Source organism: Ascaphus truei, chromosome 1 (genome assembly GCF_040206685.1).
Source record: "Ascaphus truei isolate aAscTru1 chromosome 1, aAscTru1.hap1, whole genome shotgun sequence".
NCBI lineage: Eukaryota > Metazoa > Chordata > Amphibia > Anura > Ascaphidae > Ascaphus > Ascaphus truei.
In genome coordinates, this window is record NC_134483.1 from 343,278,270 (window position 1) to 343,301,149 (window position 22,880).

Below are 22,880 nucleotides of genomic sequence, written 5' to 3' on the forward strand. Positions count from 1 at the left end.
CTGCCTGATTAGATTGCTTACAAAAGCCTGTCTTGTGAGACAGGAAGTGACTCCTTAGCTCACTTGTGGGCTGCACTTTGGAGACAGAGCAGAGTTCTTGAGTCCCCCAGGAGATACTGACCAAGAGAACACAGATCTCTGGAGCTGACCGGCCTTGAGCTCTGCACAGCATAGCTGATTGCAAGACACCAAATAAGACTTCTAAACCTGGATGCTGATTTTCTGTGCACGCACGGGTGCGGTTCCAGAAGAGCAGAGAAGCTTACTCTACAGCAGCTAACAGATAAGACTTTCATTATTAAGAGACATACTTGACTTAGGGAGTTGTAAATTAATTACATGGTATTTTCACTAGAGATACTCCCAAGTGAATAGAAGCTTTGTTCCCCCCCCCCCTGTGTTTGGATGATTTCCTGATGAAAAGGAAAAGGCACAATAAAGCCTTATTATAATTTCACCTTATAAAAGTCTCCAATTGTGTACCTCTGTTAACCTCCGTCTACAAATAGTCTCTTTATTTGACACAGCAACAATATCCCAACGATAAGGGCTTCCAACAGCCGCAACACAATAGCCAGGACGGGTTATACGCCGCTCGCCTTCGCCCAGATGATTCCTCCTCTCCTTCCCTCTAAGTCACTCTTCCGGCAGGATGGTCTGAGCTAGGGCTTCAATACCCCGTGGCCCACCCCCGAGGTTAGCCTCGCGGTGGGGCTCGGATTCTCCCCATCACCCCTGGCAGTGGGGTGAGGGCATTGGTCCACCAAGTCTATAACTCTATCAGCTCTACTAAAGGACGCTGATTCTTTACGCTCTCCTTTCGCCTGCACTCTGCACAGGGGAAACCGTAGTTCTCTCCAAATCCTCGGTCCGATCCGCAGGATTTCTTGACTCATGGCCTGTTAGCGGCACGGCATACTCCCGACATAACTAACCTGCAACTCCAGACTCTGACTAATCTCGAACGAAGAACAACTACTCACCGGAGTTGGCTGCTAAATATAGAGCTAGCCCCACCCCTCGTGATGTCAACAGGACCTCCCCTCTTGCTCACGCCTGCAGCAGAGTCCAGGCCTGCGTCTATCAGTCAGGTTAGGGCTATTAAGGAGGAAAACCCATGATGATTACTGGTGCCTGATCTTAACAGGACTTACCACAGCAGAAGGAAGATAGGTATAGCCTGTGCTGTTTACAGGGGGCTACACAAATAAAATTACATACAGTACATTCAATATTTTTCTTACCTTTAGAAGCGTTGGCGTCATCAAAGTCAATCTTCTTAAACCCGTGTAACAATACTCTGTCGGCCCTACTAGACCTAGTAAGATTACCGGTATATGCAGCCCCTGGAAGAACCCAAAATAAAGGTTCCTCACTAGGAATGGGAGCATCTGAAATATCCTCCACCATACTGTACCAGTGTCATGGAACAGAAATACCCATTTCTGCCTTCTCTGTTTCACCCCCCCCCCCCTTTCCTCGGCAGATCTGCCTGCTAGCTGTATTTGGATGTTACTTTCCTTGCAGTTTCAATCCCAGTGCAGACGGAATTGATACATTATGTTCCCTTTTTTCCTTCCAGTCTGTCACAACCCTGGTTGCCCTGGCAACATCTCCAGACCTCCAAGTTAATGGGCTTTCCCATTCCCCCCTGTCCCTGCTGACAGTTAGTATGGCCTGACCCCTATCCCTGTGTCATAAGCAGTACCCACTGTCTTTTACTTCCTGTTATTGGCAGAGTGAGTACATTCATGTTACACGCCTATGGCAAGGCCAATTCTTTTCACCTGCCCTTACTACAAAGTACCCACAGAGATACACCTTTCCAACACAAACATCTTATTCACAAGTGCCTGTTTTTATTGCTGTCTTCCTAAATAAAGTGAAGAAAATATACAGGACTTGTTGTGCTTTGCAAAGAGTGCTGAGATAAAGCTAGCTCGGTTCATTCATACCCCAGACATGACCCTGTATCCAGAATAGTGAAAAGAAGACCGTGTGTCTTGGGGAGACACACACAGGAACTCTTACTCACAACCCTTATGCTATACAGGCATACCCCGCATTAACGTACGCAATGGGACCGGAGCATGTATGTAAAGCGAAAATGTACTTAAAGTGAAGCACTACCTTTTCCCACTTATCGATGCTTGTACTGTACTGCAATCGTCATATACATGCATAACTGATGTAAATAACACATTTGTAACAGGCTCTATAGTCTCCCTGCTTGCGCACAGCTTCGGTACAGGTAGGGAGCCAGTATTGCTGTTCAGGAAGTGCTGACAGGCGCATGCGTGAGCTGCCTTTTGCCTTTTGAGCGAGATGTACTTACTCGCGAGTGTACTTAAAGTGAGTGTCCTTAAACCGGGGTATGCCTGTACAGAATAGTCTCTGCACCCCAGACAGAGCAGCAGGCTTTATACCAAAGAGCACAGACTTTCTACAGCAAAAGCCTTACAAATAGCAAGCAGTTTACACTGCATACAGCCTGCAGCAGTACAGCAAGCAGCTTACACTGCACACAACCTGCAGCAGTACAGCAAGCAGTTTACACTGCACACAACTTCTGCAGCAGTACAAGCAAGCAGCTTACACTGCACACAGAGCCAAGCAGTCTTTACACCAGGCTACAGCACTGCAGTCAGACAAGTGCATTATACACAGAACTTTGATTGCTCTTTTCTGTCTTTGAGTTCACCCTCTGCACAACCTGACAGTGACGAATTACCATCTCACCTTACCCTGCGCACGATCCCACGGCTAGCACCACCAAGGGCCACGCCACCGGACACCGCCAGGACACGGGTCAGAGCCACCGGACACCTGTAAGTACAGCTACCCCTACGCTTACCGCTGCAGGACACCTACCGGCACTATCCGAGACAGTCACCCATCGCTGACGCAGGTAAACAGACCGCACGCCACACGCCACACGCCACACGCCACACGCACTGGCTAAAGGCCTACACACACCTGCAGCATGGCAGAACTCAGATCCTCACCAGACATCACGCAGGAGAGTGACCACTCAGACACAGAGACCGCTGCGCAACTGCAACAGGCGCAGGCAGACGCAAGGCCTAAACGGATAGTTACACAGACACAAAAGGCCTGCAAAAAATATGAGACTGACATTGAAGCGCACCGCGCTAAACTAGAGAAGGCCTGGGAAACAACCACACTTGAATACGCAATGTTGCCGGCGCTGGCAATTCCGTACAACAGCTCGAGCAGGCAATAACTCAATTAAAGATAGATCACTCATACTACCAAGAGCTATCAGAGGAATACGCCACTTACTTGGCCAGGGCTAAAACCGGCGAAAGCCGGCAAGAAAGGGACTTACAGCATAATATTGACTTGACACGTGACAGCCGCGTGCGAACCGCCATCATGGACGCCCAAAGCGAGAGAAAAGAGCTCCTCCTGGAGACCGCACCGCAGCGCTCCAGCACATCCAGACACTCGGCAAGGTCAGCAAGATCAGTGCAATCTCACGTGTCTAGCGCAAGCGCAAACGCCACCAAGGCGCGAGCCACCGCAGAGGCCGCATGTGTCAGGGCCGCATACGCTCAGAAAGAGGCAGCCATGAAACTAAAAAGCGCCCGCATAGAAGAGGAGGAGCAGACAGCCGCTGCCAACGCCGCTGCAGCCACTGCACTGAAAAAGACAGGTGGACGTTAACCTAGAGGCCCTAAATCAAGAAAGGGAAGCTGCTGCCGCCATAGCCCAAGCCAAAGTCTTAGAAGCAGCCGCGCAATAGGATGGATGGGAGAAACCGTACAGGCGGATAGCCTCAGAGGATCCAGCCCAACGCACTGAAGACTACGTAAGGAGCCTCTTCAGTGTAAACACCAGCGCACCATCTCAACACGAAGGGAGTGACTTCACAGACACAAAAGACTTACTAGGTTCACGTGGAAAAGACACCGTTCCTTTAAGGGTACACGCTACCTGGGATAGCCACAGCTGCAACAGTGACCCACCCGCCAGCACGCACACGATGCACTACAGCAGGCTCGCAATCCAGGTACACCCACACAGGAAAACACAGCCCCTCACACCGACCAGCAGTCATCACGCGTCCACACCAAGGAAGAGGCGACCGCAAGGACCCTCCCAGCAACTACCTCAGAACGCGACCAACACGCTGATGCCTCAGGCCTGACAGACATGGCCAAGTACATGATCCGGCGTGACATGGTGCAAACAGGACTCACCAACTTTGATGACCGTCCTGAGAACTACCGTATGTGGAAGATCACGTTCAAGGACGCAATCAAGAGCCTGGGCTTCTCAGCAAGGGAAGAGCTCAACCTGCAATCCAAATGGCTGGAAAACGAATCCAGGGAGCATGCGAAGAGACTTCGGAGGGCAAACGCGAAGCAACCCCAAGTAGGTCTCAACCTAATATTGGAAAGGCTAGAAGAGTGCTACAGTAGCCCCGAAGCAGTCGAAGATTCGCTCTTCAAGAGAGTCGACAGCTTTCCCAGGATCACAGCTAAAGACTACTCGAAGTTACGAGAGCTTGGGGACCTGCTGCAAGAGCTGGAGTTTGCAAGGAAAGACCATTCCTTAACAGGTCTCAACATCTTAGACTCAGCTCGCGAAGTGAGACCCACCTTGGAGAAGCTACCCTACAACCTCCAAGAAAGATGGATTTCACAAGGCTCCAAATACAAAAGGGAGAAGCAAGTCACCTTCCCTCCCTTCTCATTCTTCTTGAGCTTCATCCGCGAAGCGGCAAGGACAAGGAATGATCCCTGTTTCATCTTGGGTGCGCAAACCACACACAGTGCAAGCAGCCTGAGGAATGAGAGACCAGTGGCGAGATATGGTAACACTCAAACACCCATCTCGGTCCACAGGACGGACGTGTCTCCCACGACCCAAACTACTCCCGATCAGTCGGTCGCCAGAGATGAGAAACCAAGGGACCCAAACAGGGAATGTCCCATACACAAGAAGCCACAACCACTTAACAGATGCTTTGGGTTCAGGATGAAGTCCCTAGAGGAACGCAAGAAGTTACTCAGAGAATTCTGATACTGCTTCAGGTGCTGCGACTCCCCGACTCACCTAGCCAGGGACTGTAAAGAGGCCATCAAATGTGCAGTGTGCAAAAGTGACAAGCATGTAACATCTCTTCATCCAGAGGCGCTGACACTCCACCAACTGAACAACCCATCCTCCGTAGCGGAGCATGGCGGGGAGGAAGGAGAAGGAGAGCCAACATCTGTCACGTCTCAGTGCACCGAGGTTTGCGGAAAAGGAAGTGACAAAATATCCTGCTCCAAAATATGCCTTGTCACAGTGCACCCCCAGGGACAACCTGAGAGGGCTATCCGGATGTATGCAATCCTCGACGATCAAAGTAACAGATCATTGGCGAAGACGGAATTCTTCAACTTATTCAACTCACAAGACAATGCCTCACCCTACACCCTCAGAACCTGTGCAGCAGTTGGCTGCAGAGCTGACTCTCTGACACTTTAACTTAAAATGTAACCCCTACAACTCTCTTCACCTTATCCCTGGTGAGAGAGTTATGGAACCCCTCACTGGGTCCTGGGATTCAGGCATATCCTGGGACCTGGAATGTAACCCAGTTCCCTGCTCGGTCATACTGCTCTGGTTTGTGCTGAAGCAGGGGTTTTTGGCGGTGAGCTGCAAACTGCGCTCAAGGGGGGATTTTATTTGGTGGTCTGTATTCCTCATGTCCTCAGGAATCTGGGGGGATTCCTGAGTGCATGTTTCGGGTAAACCGCAACATGGCCCCCTTCTTCCCAAACACACCCTGACAACATTTTCCCGTAAAATCATCCCTGACGCTCACGCCAGGCGCATCCCACTGGTTGGCACTCCTGGAACAGTAAAACACATACATCTTTATTATATCAGCAGTTATATACCACAGTTGGGTTGAAGAGTTGACACTCACAATTCCCCAATATAGCTCAGGGGCACCCAACCAGGCATAATACCTTTATTTATGGCCTGAATAATCCTTCACCATCACACCCTCACTCTCCCCCCCCCCCCACTGGCAAGAGGGACAGGGGGTACAGTGAAAATGAGAGGATTTTAACAGCCTGTCACTTTAAACAGGTTTGGTACCTGAATAAAGGTGTAGGTGATCAGTGGTTAACCTGTGGCATCTCAGGGTTGATGAAATGGATTTGTGCCATCTTGTATGGGGAGCTGGTGCAGGAATAAGCAGGAACTTTTAACTTAGTTTATAAACAAGGAAACATCTTCATATGCAATTCTACATTTTTGAAGAGGCACACTCTTTGAAACAGGACAGGTTTTCAGTGCTTGTGAACCCTTTAATCCAATTCCCTCTTGCTACGAGATTAGTAACGGCTCACTCTCCCAGAGAGCTTATTGCCCTGCCTAGGACAGATCAGGGAGTTACCCCTGAAACTCCTATAATAAGACCCCCTCAGTAGTTTCCGCTTTCAAAACCCTGAGCTAGGTAATTTCTCTCTACTTTAGAGTAGATCTAAGGGCCTTCCTAACACTGGAACTTGCCCTAGCACCACAAAACAATAAAGGTGTCCTAATTACTAGCTAGGATAGCTGGGAGACCTCCCTCAGTCACCCTGGATGGTAAGGTGATCCTTTTATGTTAAATGGGGTGAGGAATTTGTTCAGATAGGTGGGTATCTTGTCTAGAAAGTGTTTGAAAGCAAGACGGGAAAAATGTACTTTTCACCTAGACTCAAGTGACAGTTCTTGGAGCATTTCGTAGTGATATGTGTTGTAGTTACATTTGTAGGACAAAGCAACGTATTGAGTTGTAGAGAGTAACTAGTTTGTTAAACTATGTGCCCATTGTGACAGAAACCATGGGATGGTAATAAATTCCATATATAGGGCTCCCAGGATACTGAACAGTTTCTATCCTGTTTGGCCTGGGAGTGCAGCCTCATAATACATGCACTCCATCCCACAGTTTTTGCAACAGCTGGAACTGAGGGATGAGGGATCCAGACCAGAGCTTGTCTGCTGCCTGATTTCTGTCACCTGTCCTGCTAATTACAAATCAGGTATTTAAGACTGATTTCCTGGTTCCTCTTCTCTCTCCCCAAGAGCCTGGAGACTGGAAGTCTGCTGGAAGCAGAGAGGGGTAAAGACTCTCCCCAAACAGGTTAAATCATTCTGTTACTTTTTGTCTAAAACTGCAAAGTTCCTTATTTTGTTGTTGGAAGTGGAAAAGTCAACCCTGAGTCAGGGTAAACCTAAGTTAAGTTATTGCTCAGGTGAGCAGGTTTTGTTTTCTGTTGTATGCACTGTGGCAGTCTCAGTGCCTGGGGCTGAATAAACCAAGCATAGCCTGTTTAAAGGAACAGAACGTTACGCCTCATCATTTAACCTACCCTAAAAGACCGTGTTCTAGCAGTCGCGGAGAGATGGCGGAGCCCCGGAGTAAGCTGTTTGTCACATATGGTTGAGAATGCGGGCAGAACACTAAAAGGTCTGCGGGTAAAAGAACTTTAAAAAAAAAAAAAGTTTTTTTTTCTCTCCAAACAAGATGGAAGACGTGGTGAGTGCACTGGTACGCAATGTCGCTGCCCAGAAAGGCGCGAATGAAACGCAGCAACAGCTGTTAATAAACCAGCAACAGATGAATGCAGCCCTGAAAGAGGCTAATGCAAACCAGCAACAGACGAATGCATCCCTGCAAGAGGCGAATGCAGCTCTTCAAAACGCGAATGCAACCCACCAACAGCTGCTAATAGCCCAGCAAGAGATTAATGCAAACCAGCAACAGGCGAATGCAAACCAGCAAGAGACAAACCGCTTGCTGAGAGAGGAGCAACAACGGTTTGCCCAGGGCTTACAGCAGGAACTAGAGACCCTGAGAGGGACTATCCTTAAGACTCCACTGGCAGAGGCAGCCCCAGTCCCGAAAATGATCAGGGCAAGCCACTACCTTCAGAAGATGGGGCCCTCGGATAATGTTGAAACCTATCTTCTCACGTTTGAACGCACGGCACAGAGAGAGGGACGGCCAGAAGTTGTGTTGGCCAGTCTAATCGCACACCCTTCTTAAGCGGCGAACCCCAGAAGGCTTACTTTGATCTAGAGCCAGCCGAAGCTAACGTCTATGCAAAATTGAAGTTCGAGATCCTCGTCCGCCTCGGCGTAACCACGGCTGTTCATGCCCAAAGGTTCCACGCATGGTCCTGCACATTGGATAAAGCCACCCGAAGCCAGATGTATGACCTCATCCACCTCGCTCGGAAGTGGCTGCAAGCCACATCGTGGAACGGTTGGTCACGGACCAGTTCTTGAGGAAACTTCCCTCTGCCCTACGCCGTTGGGTCAGTCAGAGTGACCCCCACAATGCAGACGAGCTGGTGGCCCTCGTAGAAAGGTACAATGCAGCAGAAGAGCACCTGCAACCCACAGTCATGGAGCATCCCCACTACCCAAGGTTCCAGGACTCTTCCAGAGACGGTAAAAGGTACCAGGGTTAAGGGGGGCTGAAGAGCGACGACCGCCTTCACACAGCACCAGCAACAGTGGCTCACACACTAAGGGCAACAGCCAACATGGGGAGCCGAAAAAGGGCTCTAAGTGGGACACAGACTATGTACCTAAATGTGTAAGTTGTTATAAGAGGGGCCACCCCGCGAAAGTCTGCCCACTAAATGCAGAACCAATGCAATGCAACAGCGTTGAACCTTATTCGCTGTGGTCCCAATGTATGGGCCCTAGCCCAGAGGACCACTTGAATAACCATCTGTGGGCATTTGTAAAGGTAAATGGTAAGAGGGTTTGAGCACTTCTTGACTCTGGGAGTATGGTCACACTAGTGTCCGAATACCTGTTGCCCATTGAGAAAAAAACGGTAAACAGTTCACAAAGAGTGGCAATTTGTTGTATACATGGGGATAATCACGAATATTCCACTGTTGATGTTCTTATTGAAACAGAGTTTGCTTTATTAGATTTCAAAGTGGGTATAGTACCCAAACTGGCACATGATGTGTTAATAGGGACCGACTTTCCTCATTTTCTAAAAATGTGGTCCTCCTCTCAGAATAGCGCCCAGAGTTCAATAGCGGACCATAATGAAGTAACAGAAGAAACAAACCCTTTCCCTTTTTCAGAAATAGAGGTTGACGAGGGCCCAAATAAGAAGGGGAAAGAGGATGAGTGCTGTAAAATCCCCTTCCCCATGGCTACCTTGGTAGGGAATACCCCAAATCAAGATGTTGAACAGGCACTTACCACCCCTGAACAGGATAAGACCTTCGCTGACCTAGAGGTCAGTCCTGGGGGTTTTAAGAAGGCCCAGTGGGAAGACCCCACAATAGCGGAAGCAAGGAGGAATATACACTACCGACACACTTTATTAAAGTGTGGCCGGTACCGCAAGCCGGGAGATTTCCCGGCTTGCTAGTGGCCGCCCCGACGCGCGGTCACGCGTCTTCGGGAGCCTGCGCCCCCTGCACGCGCGTCCAGGGCTCCCCGAGGGAGCCCTGGTGTCCCGCGATCGCGGGACGGCGGCAGGGGTTCCGGGGGACCCGGCGGACCCGGCAGCGGTAGGGAGAGCGCCCCGATCGGAGGGCGCTCTTCCGCTGCTTCGGCGCGCACCCGTCACCCTCGGGCGCGCGCCAGGCTACTGCTGCGGCCAAGAACGGGCAAATGCTCGAATAAACTTGGCCGCAGCAGTACGGGACCAGAATAGTACTCCTGGCCAACCAGATAGGTCACTTGCCTACCCCTACTTCGAGGTAGAAAATGACCTAGTATATCGAGTTGATAAAAGGAAATCATTTATAACTAAACAATTGTTGGTACCACGGACATTCTGTAATGTAGAATTACACCTCGCACATAGTCACCCATTGGGGGAACAGCCAAGGGGTGGAAAAGACAAAATAAAAGGTTCTCCGAAGCTTCTATTGGCCTGGGGTTCTGGCAGAAATTACAAATTATTGCTCCTCATGCCCAGAATGTCAGATCACCGCCCCGTTCAAAGCACATCGTAGCCCATTGGTACCTCTTCCCATAATAGATGTACCATTTGACCGGATTGCTATGGATCTAGTAGGACCCCTCTAGGGGAAATCAGCATATATTGGTAATATTAGATTATGCCACCCGATATCCGGAGGCAGTTCCCCTACATAGCACCTCTGCTAAAAACATAGCAAAAGAGTTAATAGTTCTGTTTACCCGGGTCGGAATTCCTAAAGAAATCTTAACTGACCAGGGAACACCATTTATGTCCCAAGTAACAAAAGAGTTATGTAAACTCCTAAAAATCAAGCATCTCAGAACCTCAGTTTATCATCCACAAACAGATGGGTTAGTGGAACGGTTCAATAAAACCTTAAAGAGCATGTTACGCCGGGCGGTCGATAAGGATGGGAAAAACTGGGATTGTTTGTTACCATACCTGTTATTTGCCATTAGGGAAGTTCCCCAATCATCCACAGGCTTTTTCTCCCCGTTTGAACTATTGTATGGCCGACACCCAAGGGGCTTACTGGATATAGCCAAAGAGACTTGGGAACATGAGGTTACCCCTTACAGAAGTGTAATAGAGCATGTTGCCCAGATGCAGGACCGCATAGCTGCAGTCCTACCTATAGTGAGGGAACACATGGAAAAAGCTCAAGAGGCACAGAGGAATACGTATAATAAGGGTGCTAGGGTCAGAATTTTTTTCCCAGGTGATAGGGTACTAGTTCTAGTTCCCACCGTAGAGAGTAAATTCCTTGCTAAGTGGCATGGGCCATATGAGGTCTTGGAAAGAGTGGGAGAAGTAAATTTAAGGTGAGACAGCCAGGTAGGAGGAAACCTGAACAAATGTACCATATTAACCTACTTAAGCCCTGGAAAGATAGAGAGGTCTTGTTAACCCTAGTACCCCCAGGTCCGTCAGAGAATCAAGAAACTGACCCAGAGGTTAGCATAGCTGAAACCCTGTCCGTTCATCAGAAACGAGAGGTCCAGAATTTAGTGAGAAGAAACAAAGAAGTCTTCTCTACACAGCCAGGTAGAACTAGCGTAATTGAACATGACCTAGTCTCTGAACCGGGGGTCCGAGTTAACCTTAAACCGTACCGAATCCCAGAGGCCAAAAGAGAGGCTATAAGTTTAGAGGTTAAAAAAATGCTAAAACTAGGCGTAATTGAGGAATCCCAAAGTGGGTGGAACAGCCCTATAGTTTTAGTCCCAAAGCCAGATGGTACAACAAGGTTTTGCAATGACTACCGTAAACTAAACGCTGTGTCAAAATTTGATACTTATCCTATGCCCAGGGTTGATGAACTGGTAGAGAGACTGGGCAAAGCCCAATATCTCACGACCCTAGACCTAACAAAAGGGTACTGGCAGGTTCCCCTCACAGAAAGGGCGAAAGAAAAGACAGCCTTCTCAACCCCAGACGGCCTCTTTCAGTATAGGGTACTGCCTTTTGGCTTACATGGAGCTCCCGCCACATTCCAAAGAATGATGGATAAAATTTTAAAACCACATGCTCCGTATGCTGCCGCCTACCTAGATGATGTGGTAATACATAGTGAAGATTGGCAATCCCACCTTCCAAAGGTCCAAGCTGTGCTTGACGCAGTTCGGTCTGCTGGACTAAGTGCTAACCCCACTAAATGCACTATTGGTCTGGAGGAGGCCAAGTATCTGGGGTATTCTATTGGCAGAGGTTTACTCAAACCCCAAACACTCAAAGAAGAGGCGATACAAAATTGGCCAAGGCCAGTTACAAAAAAACAAGTAAGGACCTTTTTGGGATTAATTGGTTACTATAGAAGGTTTATTCCCAATTTTGCTACTAAGGCAACCCCACTAACCGACCTCACAAAAGCAAGAGGGCTGCTAATGGTAAAGTGGTCCCCTGAAACCGAACAGGCCTTTAGAAGCCTGAAAGAATCTCTCTGTGCCCAAACAGTGTTGGTCACACCTGACTTCTCTAAAGAGTTTTTAGTCCAAACCGACGCATCTGAGGTAGGGCTGGGGGCTGTACTCTCCCAGAAGTCTCAAGGTGAGGAGCACCCCATCCTTTATTTAAGTAGGAAACTAAATCCCCAGGAGAAAAATTACTCCATATTCGAGAAAGAGTGTCTCGCAATAAAGTGGGCTGTAGAGACGCTCAAATACTATCTCTTGGGGATAAAATTCCGGTTGGTCACAGATCATGCACCCCTCACCTGGATGTGTCAAAACAGAGAGAAGAATGCTAGAGTGACCAGGTGGTTCCTAAGCCTACAACCCTTTAAATTTTCTGTGGAACACAGGTCAGGGCACAAACATGGCAATGCTGACGGGTTGTCAAGGATGCACTCCCTAATATCCATGGTCGCTGATCCCTCGAGGTCTGAGCTGGGGGGAGGATATGTGACAGAAACCAGGGGATGGTAATAAATTCCATATATAGGGCTCCCAGGATACTGAACAGTTTCTATCCTGTTTGGCCTGGGAGTGCAGCATCATAATACATGCACTCCATCCCACAGTTTGGCAACTGCTGGAACTGAGAGTTGAGGGATCCAGACCAGAGCTTGTCTGCTGCCTGATTTCTGTCACCTGTCCTGCTAATTACAAATCAGGTATTTAAGACTGATTTCCTGGTTCCTCTTCCCTCTCCCCAAGAGCCTGGAGACAGGAAGTCTGCTGGAAGCAGAGAGGGGTAAAGCCTCTCCCCAAACAGGTTAAATCATTCTGTTCCTTTTTGTCTAAAACTGTAAAGTTCCTTATTTTGTTGTTGGAAGTGGAAAAGCCACTTCAACCCTGAGTCAGGGAAAACCTAAGTTAAGTTATTGCTCAGGTGAGCAGGTTTTGTTTTGCTGGTGTTTCTGTTGTATGCACTGTGGCAGTCTCAGTGCCTGGGACTGAATAAAACAGGCATAGCCTGTTTAAAGGAACAGCACGTGACGCCTCGTCATTTAACCTACCCTAAAAGACCGTGTTCTAACAGTCCCGGACAGACGGCCGAGCCCCGGAGTAAGCCGTTTGTCACACCATATACAGTATGGTTGAACCAATCCAAATCCGTTTCTCAGGAATTTTTAAGAAGCTGAACTCGGATTTAATATTAAATCCAAAACACATTGCTGAATTGTTAAAAATACGGAGAGAGGGGGGTTATACTGTAGCCACTTTTCAGCATATCCTTTATGTAGCACCAAAACAAGTTGTCATACCTGTAGCAGCTCCCTCCCTCTGGCTTATTTTAAAAGCAGACCACTTTGAAATCCTGGTTGACAGTTTAATGTTCCTTATGGGGCACACCTTAGATACCTGTGAGATACGCTAATAGCTAGATTAGCTACATGTGTGAGCAGCAAGCAGGGATTTTAACCATCATCTTGTTTAGCTCACACAGCTAGAGCTGTGGTTTAGAAAATCAGTGGTTGGGTCCTAATCCTGTTGGGTCTCACACCATTCCAGTCATTAGATCTCTCTTTCCTTTGAAAAAAAAGGGGGGGTGGGTTGGCCTTTTTGAGACTGATCCACGGACTGAAGGTACTGGCAGATCCAAATTCACAAAACATTGTTTGCTCATCTAGTTGCAATATCATCTGTTGCAGCTTCCTATGAACCTGTGTGATGCGGGGAGGTACAAGCGATACCGTTACCGATAAGTATCCCCAGTACTGAAAATAGAGCGTTTCATCGACGGTTCCAATGCTATAAAAAAATCACAAGCATTGCTGCTTTAATTATACTTTTTTTTTTAATGGAGCAAATATGAGCCACAATCTTGTCTTATAACATTTCTTGTTAAAAAAAATGTTTCATTTATCAGTTACTAGTGCATTAGCAGGATTTCCAGGCGATCTGCTATTGATTACAATCCGAGGCTATTCAAAATACAGCTTCTATGAGTGGTGCACTATAGAAAAAAGACTTCCTTCAGCTAATTAATCCCATTGGTGGAACCAGTTTGTGTATGTACCTAAATTCTACTGTGTCCTACCGCAAAATCAACCACATGAAGCTTTAACAAACACTCCAAATGTATAAATATATTGTGTTACATTGATCACATTCCATGCATAGAAAGTAATTAATTATAAAACAGAAATAAAAGGAAAATCAAACATGGCTATCCTAACCAAGATTTATAAAAAATATATATTAAAAAAGTCAATCTTTGTATCTTCCTTAAAGTCATTGCAATAAATGGGTGTTAACAATACCCATCATTAGATTGATCTCAGAATAAATTGCTTCTCATTTGTTCAAAGTCTCATTGCTGCAGAGCGCTACTGCAAACAAAACAAGTATGTTATCATTCATTTTCATCGTAATGACTCTTGTGAAGCATAAAAGTGGAAAATAATTATCGGAACTGCACAACATAGGTAACATGACTCATTTGCACAGGAGCCCCAGTAATAATGGCTTTTTCCTTCTCTTCTGGATTTTTTAGTCTTGATGTTCTGCAATAGCTAAGTGAATAGATAATACAAATGATGGGGCTTATATGATGGTTACGCATCTCTTGCCATGTCTTGCATCACCAGGTCTTGTAAACACCAGGCACTTGTAGATACAAAAGCCCCTATTCAATGTGCCATGAAGCTGTCCTCCCTGTGCTGGAGAACAGTTTAGCTCCAGTTAAATGATGATTCTAACATCTTCTCCATCCCCACAGAACCGTTAATACAACAGTCGTTATTATAAAAGAATTATTGTGCTTATTTCAATTTTAAACACAAAAGTTGATATCAATAAATTGTGACCATCAGAACTGCAGCTAAGCAGATCTTGTAAGACCAAATCAAGGGAGTCTCTTGTATGCAATCTATGACATTCAAGATCATAAGTAAATAAAGTATGAGTAATCTGTTAGCTAATACTGTTAAAAAGTGGTATCAGTTTGTTTTTAAATCAATCTGGCAGCAACCCAAGCTGGGGTTTCTAGAAAGACTGAAACCAAATGAAAGGGAATCTAGGAAAACACAGACAATTGTGGTACAGGTCTTATCTTGTATTGGCATTCATGTTCATACCTTAGATATGAGCAGAGACGCAGAGAGAGAATGTGAGAAAATGGCAATGTATTCCAGTTTAGTACTGAAAATAATGGGTGATCACCTTCATAAATTGATTAATTTACACTACAACTTTGAGAAATTCCCAGCAGCGTTCCCCACCAAAATAATGTATATCTAAATGTTACGAAATGGGTGTATCCTTTATATAAAACAGATGTGGGGTTTATGTAAAACAGGTTAAACTTCCACCAATTCATATTTTAATGGAACTACAGTCATTCCATCACAATGTATCCAGAGTTTAAAGCAGCTGTTCGGGTCCTTTTTTTGCTGAAAATCCCCATTACCTGCACCTTCAATTGGGTTTTTTTTCCAAACATGACCATCACGGCCGTTTCAGACTATATTTGAATGGGAGTAAAGGTGTGGTATAGCTTAGCATCCTTTTGTGGATCTGTGCCTTAGTGTGTCTTTCTGCTAAGATTTAACACTGCGATTTCTCAGGCTTTCACTAGTATTATTACAGCATAGCAATCAAAGAAAACATAGTTACATGAAAGATGCACCACAAAGGAGCCAACGCAAAAACTGCATAAAGAAATACAAATCTGCAATATTATCTCTCAGAATAATATCTAACACTTGTTGTTCTTGAGCAAGACAGCACTGATTTCTACAGAAGGTTGTCTTTATTCAGTTTCATAACTTCACTGCGGAAATAGCCTACAGCATATTATTTTGGAACACAGAAAGGGTTAACTAACGTATAACTGAGTTTTAAGTGGCAAGTAAATAGATATTCATGTTACCAAATGTAATTCTCTGTCTTGAGCAACATAATCTAATTCTGCGGAAAGGTGGCACCTCTTTCTCTGACCCCATTGGAAGAGAGATATGCTACCTCTGACAATCTGCAACCTACAGTCTGTGATATATATATATATGTATATGTGTGTGTGTGTGTGTGTGTAAAAAACTGTGCATTCGGCGCAACAGCTTAACTCATATGATGACTTAAAATACAAATTACGGTATGAATAGAGGACATAGCGGAACACTAATAGCGAGGTAATATATAAGAATCAAATGCTCAGCTTATATAAAAATGTTTTAGATATGAAGATACATATAAGAGAGAGTCAATCTAAAGCAACATATAGTGACAAATATCTTTAGAAATAGTAGCAATCAATGTCACCTGCATATACCTTTTAACTCAGAGTCCTGATGTCCAAATTCACTGAGTAAGTAGAAGGGAAAATACCCCAAAGATAAAATAGTCTCCTCACACTATGGAACCTTGTGTCACGCTGGCTGCCAGGTTGAAGTTTTTCTGCTGAATCCACCGAATGCACGTTTTTTTCCTTAAATATTGTGGGTTTTGTGTAAACCAGCATCAGGGCTGCATAGTTATCAACTAGTCTACTTTAGTATTTTTATGCACTTGATACTGTATATAGTATTATATATATATATAGTATTATATATATATATATATATATATATATATATATATATATATATATATATATATTTATATATATAGTATCATATATATATATATATATATATATATATATATATATATATATATATATATATATATATATGTATATATATGTATATATATGTGTGTGTATGTATATGTATGTAGCCCCTGTAAGAAATAGTTTGCTACCTACCCTTCTCCTACTGGAGTAAGCCCTGGTAAGGTAGTAATCATGGGCTTTCCCCCCACCAAGCCCTGCCTTGAGTGATAGAGGTAGGTCCCTGACTCTCTGGCAGGCCTGAGACAGAGGGGAGGTCCTGCTGACATCATAGGGGGCAGAGCTGTATCTATTTAGTGGGCTGCTCCTGTGTGTGTCTGTGTCAGTTCTGTGAGAGTCTGTTGGAGAGTCAGTTCTGTGAGTGTCAGTCTGGAGAGTGGAGGCGGTTGGAGTTGGGAGAGTGGAGAGTGCTGGAACAGAGAAAGCATGTTCTGGGAGTTCAAGGAAACAGGAGAAAAGAGACTCAGCCCTACTGATTAGAGCTGATAGCACTGTAGTGCTGTGGACCAATGCCCCTCAACCTGCTGAGGGGGTGAGGGGGGGAGATCTACCCTCACCCAGAGAGTATATCCTGGAGGTGGGGGTTGTGGTATTGAAGCCTCTAACCAGCCCATCCTGCTAGGGTACAGCCCAGAGGAGTGGAAAGGAGGAAAGGCCTGTACACATTTGGAGTGCACTGCTGTATACTGTATGAACTGCTGTGTGCCGCTGTGCATGAAGTGTTGCTGATCTGTTGTGTCAAGGACAATAAAGAGGGCTGCTATTTTATCAGAGACTGTGTGTGAGTTTGAGATCACTCGCCCTGGGACCAGGGCTTCTTCTGGGAGGATCTTAACCTATCCCTATAGGTCTCGTCAGAAGATGGAGGCGCTGCACCGTTGCTAAAAAAGATGGAGGCATATACCCCCGAAGTCTGTCCCTGTTGTCCCCAATACCAACGCGGGAGACTCAGGCCCTCCTGTTCCAAGCAAGTGTGCACCACCACATTACATGTATCCAGCCCTCACTACACCCTAGAGGTCCTATCTGTGACCGGGGGAGGGAGGGGGGAGGGACATGGGCTACATATATATATATATATATATATATATATATATATATATATATATATATATATATATATATATGTATAATCCAATGCACAGTCGGCACACATTTTGGTGCTTATCCCATAAAGAAGGAGTGGGGAACCTTTTTTCTGCCAAGGGCCATTTGGATATTTATAACATCATTCACAGGCCATACAGATACAGACAGGCACACAGGCAGGCACACAGCAGGCACACAGATCCCCCATACCTCTGGTAGTTGCTGCAGCTGCTGGGGAAAGAGCTGGAGAAGTGCAGGGACTTCTGCGGGGGGAAGTACGGTGGCTGCTGGGGCTAGTACAGTGGCTGCTGGGGATCATGTAGGGCTCCCGGCACCTCACACCACCTCCTCCTGATCGGGTGCGCGGCCGCCATTTTTTAAAAATGGCCATGACCCCGGTTATAGCAGTTGCCTTAGCAGGGCCAGACCAAATGATTTCGGGGGCCTTATACGGCCCTCGGTCCTGACGTTCCCCACCCCTGCCATAAAGCAATAACAGACCATACGATACCGGTTGCAACACGACATCAAGGGACAGCACGCAGGTAAGTAAATCATAAATTTTCTATATTTGATAGAAGTCCCAAAAAAAACACGTTTCCGTCCCTCAGTGGGACCTTTCTCAAGGTGGTTTATGTGTCTTCTATCAAATATAGAAAATAAACTCTCAGCTTGAAAAGGCATCAGCATGGAATGAAAAAGAATGGAGTATGAGAGACACAATGGTCTGCTCTGACAAGATGGTATCAGTATAAAGACAGATGGATTCCGATCTCGTTTGAAGAAGTGTCTGTGACAGAACAAGGAGGGTGCTCGGTGAGTCATGTTGACAGGTGTGTTATTGAAGTGATTCAGGTGGTCTGGAATGTAACATAAAAGGAGTGAACAAGAAATTATCCATAAACAAATTAGCTGCTTCAGAAGCACGAAGAGAAACACAGCACAGCACATAGTAGGATTAAAAGGTTTGTGGTTAAAGTGGATTAGAGTTAAAAAGATAAGATGCTCCAGCAGGTATATTTGTACAGTATGTGTATGCATGACTGTCTGGACTCTGTATATATGGATATGGCTATTGATTTTACATCCAAAACACAACAAAGCTGGAAATAAGAACTTGGCATTGAAGAAGTATTTCATATGTGGAAGGGGGAGAACATTTTTTGCTGGACTGTGTAAATGGATATTCTTCATTTATTACTTAAAAGTACTTAGACGTAATAGACCAGTAGTCTATTAGGCACTTGCCCTGTTTGATGTGCTGTGGTTCCTGCTTCCACTAACTAATAGTCAAACCTGCCTGATTTCTCTATTCCTTCTTGCGGGTAATTTAATGGCAATATGGGCTGCAGTTGAGTTCAGCAGCTATAATTCATGTGAGGGCAAAAGTGTCTGCGGCCTGTTATGTGGGGATGGGGTGGCAAGACCACTGCCGCTTGTAGCAACAAACACAAATGGCCATTGTTTAAAAGAGAGTTGTCTTTCTTGCTTCCCCAATAGGCAAGTAGTTTAAGGCAACAACAATATCAATGTACAATTAGAATTAAATTGTAACTTTAATGGGCTCCAAGTATGAAAAAAGGGGGATATGCAGTTAACCCTTTCTCTGCTAGATCACCAGCGGCAACCCAGTGGCGAGAGTCTTCCAGGATTGGGAACACGTGGTCGTTTCAGGTAGCAATCATGACGTAAACGGAAGTGAAGCGGTGAAACAGATCTCCCCTACACAATAGGGAAAAAAATAGGAAAACGTGCCCTTAACGTCATATCGGCCTTTGGGCAGGACAGCGCAAGGGTTAAGATTTGTCTGTCATTGCGGACACCCACATGTGTGGGAGGTGATCACCAAATGGTATATTATTGCAAATGGCTTCAGTTGGTTGGAAGTGGCTAGTTACTGTACACTTGGTACTGCCTTATTTGCATGCTCACTATTAGTGCCAGAGTGGAGGATCATAGACATGAAATATTGCTGTATTGCACATAAATATACCATGGTATAAGTGGAACAGAACCTACAAGGAGTAATGGGAGGGAGGTTGCTTGCCACACTTAAAATAACGTGATGTCAAAATTACACACATTATGGGTAGTTTAGGAAAAGTGTATCGGATTTGACCTCTTTGCTGCTAGAGGGTACTACAATTCCCAGGAAAGCTATGCATTGCTGGCCCAACTTTGAAGATGTTAAAAAATATCACCAGATTTATCAAAGACAAAAGAAAAATTGTGTTTTTAATGACTGGTTGGGACAAATGGCCACTATTTCCCTTCAGTTTGCATGTCTCTATGGCAGTCGTTTCCAACCTTTTTTAGGTAAGGAACCCTATAATTATATTGTTAAATGCTGCAAAACCCCAACCCTCTCTCATAGCACGTCTGAGATCAGATGCATTGTAAGGAGCCCCAACCCTCTCAAAAAGCGCGTCTGAGATCAGATGCATTGTAAGGAACCCCAACCCTCTCTAATAGCGCGTCTGAGATCAGATGCTTTGTAAGGACCCCCAACTCTCTCTGCTTTATGAGTTTATAGTCAAGTCCAGATTCACCAGAACTCTATTTTCATAGTCATGCAGGGTTTAGTGAACTATAATGCACTAGTTCAAGTTGTCATAGTGATAATAAATGCTAATTGGTTAAGTATGTTTTAATTAGAGAAATATTGACAAGCCTGGCATGTTGACAGCCCTTCAGGACTGAACTTGAGCCCCCTTGCTTTAAATTAATGTTAATACCCGACTTGTTTGTGTTCCAGGCTTGGAGGGTTTTTCACACAACAGTGCCTGGCAGCAGCCAGCATAGTAACGCAATATTCTTCTACTAACTCCTTGCACGCCATTCTACATAAAATAGTTTTACGTGTAGTGCTGATCTTGCGTTCCGTCCTCTATTGCATTGTTTGGCTATAGTTAGTCTCAAAATCCAGATGTCTCAGACATATTTAGTTGGATCTTGTTCACTTAGGACTGTTAGGGAAAAAAATGTTTAGGTATATCCACAATGATCATAGAGATAAAAGAACATACTGTACACATATACGCATGCATGTTAGAACAGGCTTGTTGTGTAATAACAGTCCTATCACTCCTGTCCTAATGTATACTTTCAGTACAGTGCAATGAAAGAGCAAAACAATTCAATCAATATCAAGAAATAGATAGAGCTTCTCTATCCAAAAAATCCAATACCAATGAATATACTTTCAGAAGACAAATCCTTATTGATTTTCTTCACAGTGTAGCCATGTCTGGTTTGGGCTACTACCTTTCCCTGCCTTCCCTGCCAATCCTGGTACAGTGCAGGCAGTGTTAGGCCTAATCCAGGTTTTTCCCAGCAGCTCCTTGAGTGATGGGGAGGCGGGACAAGGCTGGTGTCCTGCCCAATCCTAGGTTCAGACCTTGAACCCTCCCCCAGGGACTTAAGGGGTTGTACTTTCTAAATTTAGTTAGTTGTCTCTGCCTTTGAGAGAGACTGGTCTCACGAAAAAAAAAGTGTGCATGGGCTCTGCCACCATCTATCCCTTCTCTTAGGGGAGTGGGAGTGAGAACCATACGCTCTGCTCCATCAGGGTGTAGGGGAAGAGATAGGACCGACCTCTGGGGCCCATGACTGGGGGTTTGAGTCCCGGACCATACTGAGGCTGGTAACCAGCGTTATAGTATGCAGTGCTGCCTGTATGCTGTACTCTATGATGGAGAAGAAGATGTTCCTGTTATCAAATATACTCCTGCCTGGGCTTGCAGTATGTCAGGGGGAGTATGAAAGAGTTCTTCCGCAGGGACTGCTTCCAGCTCTCCTGGAGCCTGCGGCAGATGGAGGCGCTGACCAACGAATGAAGATATCACCCCTAACCAGATATCACCCCTAAAGCCTGTCCTGTTTCCCCAACAACACCAGCAGGATCTCAGACCTTCTGTGAGCAAGCAGGTACGCACCATGACACACCTGGTAGCCGGGGAATCTCCCAGAGGGTGGGGGAAACACAGCTACAACACGAAAAGACCTCATGTAAAAAATAAAATAATGGACAGTAAAGTAAATTATATTAAGTACAGTAAATATAAGATAGACTAATTTTACCAGGATTGGAAGAAGTAACTTGATATATGTCCTGGAACAAGAATCCTATTTCTGTTTGACCCCCCTTGCAGCTTCTGCATGTCAGTTTCTTATTTCAGCTGCACGTAGTTTGCTCACACACACACTGTGCCTGTGTGATATATTACATTGTTGCCATCCCTGCCTCTGGGCATGTAGTCAGTGAGTTGCTACAGCAGCCTCTGAGATCTCTCCTAGAATGGGCTATTCTGCCCTCCCCCCTGTTTTGCTGACAGTTAGTCTGTCCCTAGACTATTCCTGTTACCCAGATTCCCCTACACTTCCTTTTCATTCTTGACTCTGGCTGAGGGAGTACCTTCATGTTACACTTCCATGGCAAGGCCATCTCTTTCTACCTGCCCTTAACGACAAACTCACAAGTACACAACATCCACAAATGCCTGTATATATTTTGACACCTATCCAATAAGGTGAAGAAAACATAGCAGGACTTGGTGTTCTTTGGAAAGAGGGCTGAGTTAAAGCTGACTGGAGCTATTCATAAATCACACGTGACCCTGGCTTCAGGATAATATACTTTACACTTTGCTGCTGGAAAAAGAATAACAAAAACACTTAAAGGGCATTTCTAAAGACTAACAAAGTGTTTTGATACACAAGAGTCTATAAAATGCACTGACTTGTCAATAAAGCTTGAAAAAAATCAAGAATACTCATTGTTCTGGAAACAGCAGAAGTGAGGCAAAAACGTACACGCCTACTCTGCATATAGATAAAGTGTGTCTAAAGTCACTACACAAGTCTAAATGAATATTTCTGTGGATTTAAAAGCAGTTTCTGATTGATCATTTGTAAGGGGATTAAGATAACAGATCACAGAAAATACGGATGAATCTGCCTTGGTCTCTTTCCCCCTTCCATGGGCGTCCGCAGGGGGGGGCAAGGGGGGGCGCTTGCCCCCCCCTGGATCCTGGGCCGCCAACAGCGGGGAACAGAGGGCACTGGCGTGACAGGATTTAGCGCGCTCTTCTGCAAAAAAAAAAAAAACCTCCCTTGTCTCCTGATTGGCTGGCGCGTGTTGGCACGCTGCCAGGATTTTTTTTTTTTCCCCTCGCAACTCTATCTCAGCGGTGCGCAAAACTGGGGGGCGCCAAATAATTTAGGGGGGGGGGGCGCAGCCTGTGCGGCGAAACCTGGGGGC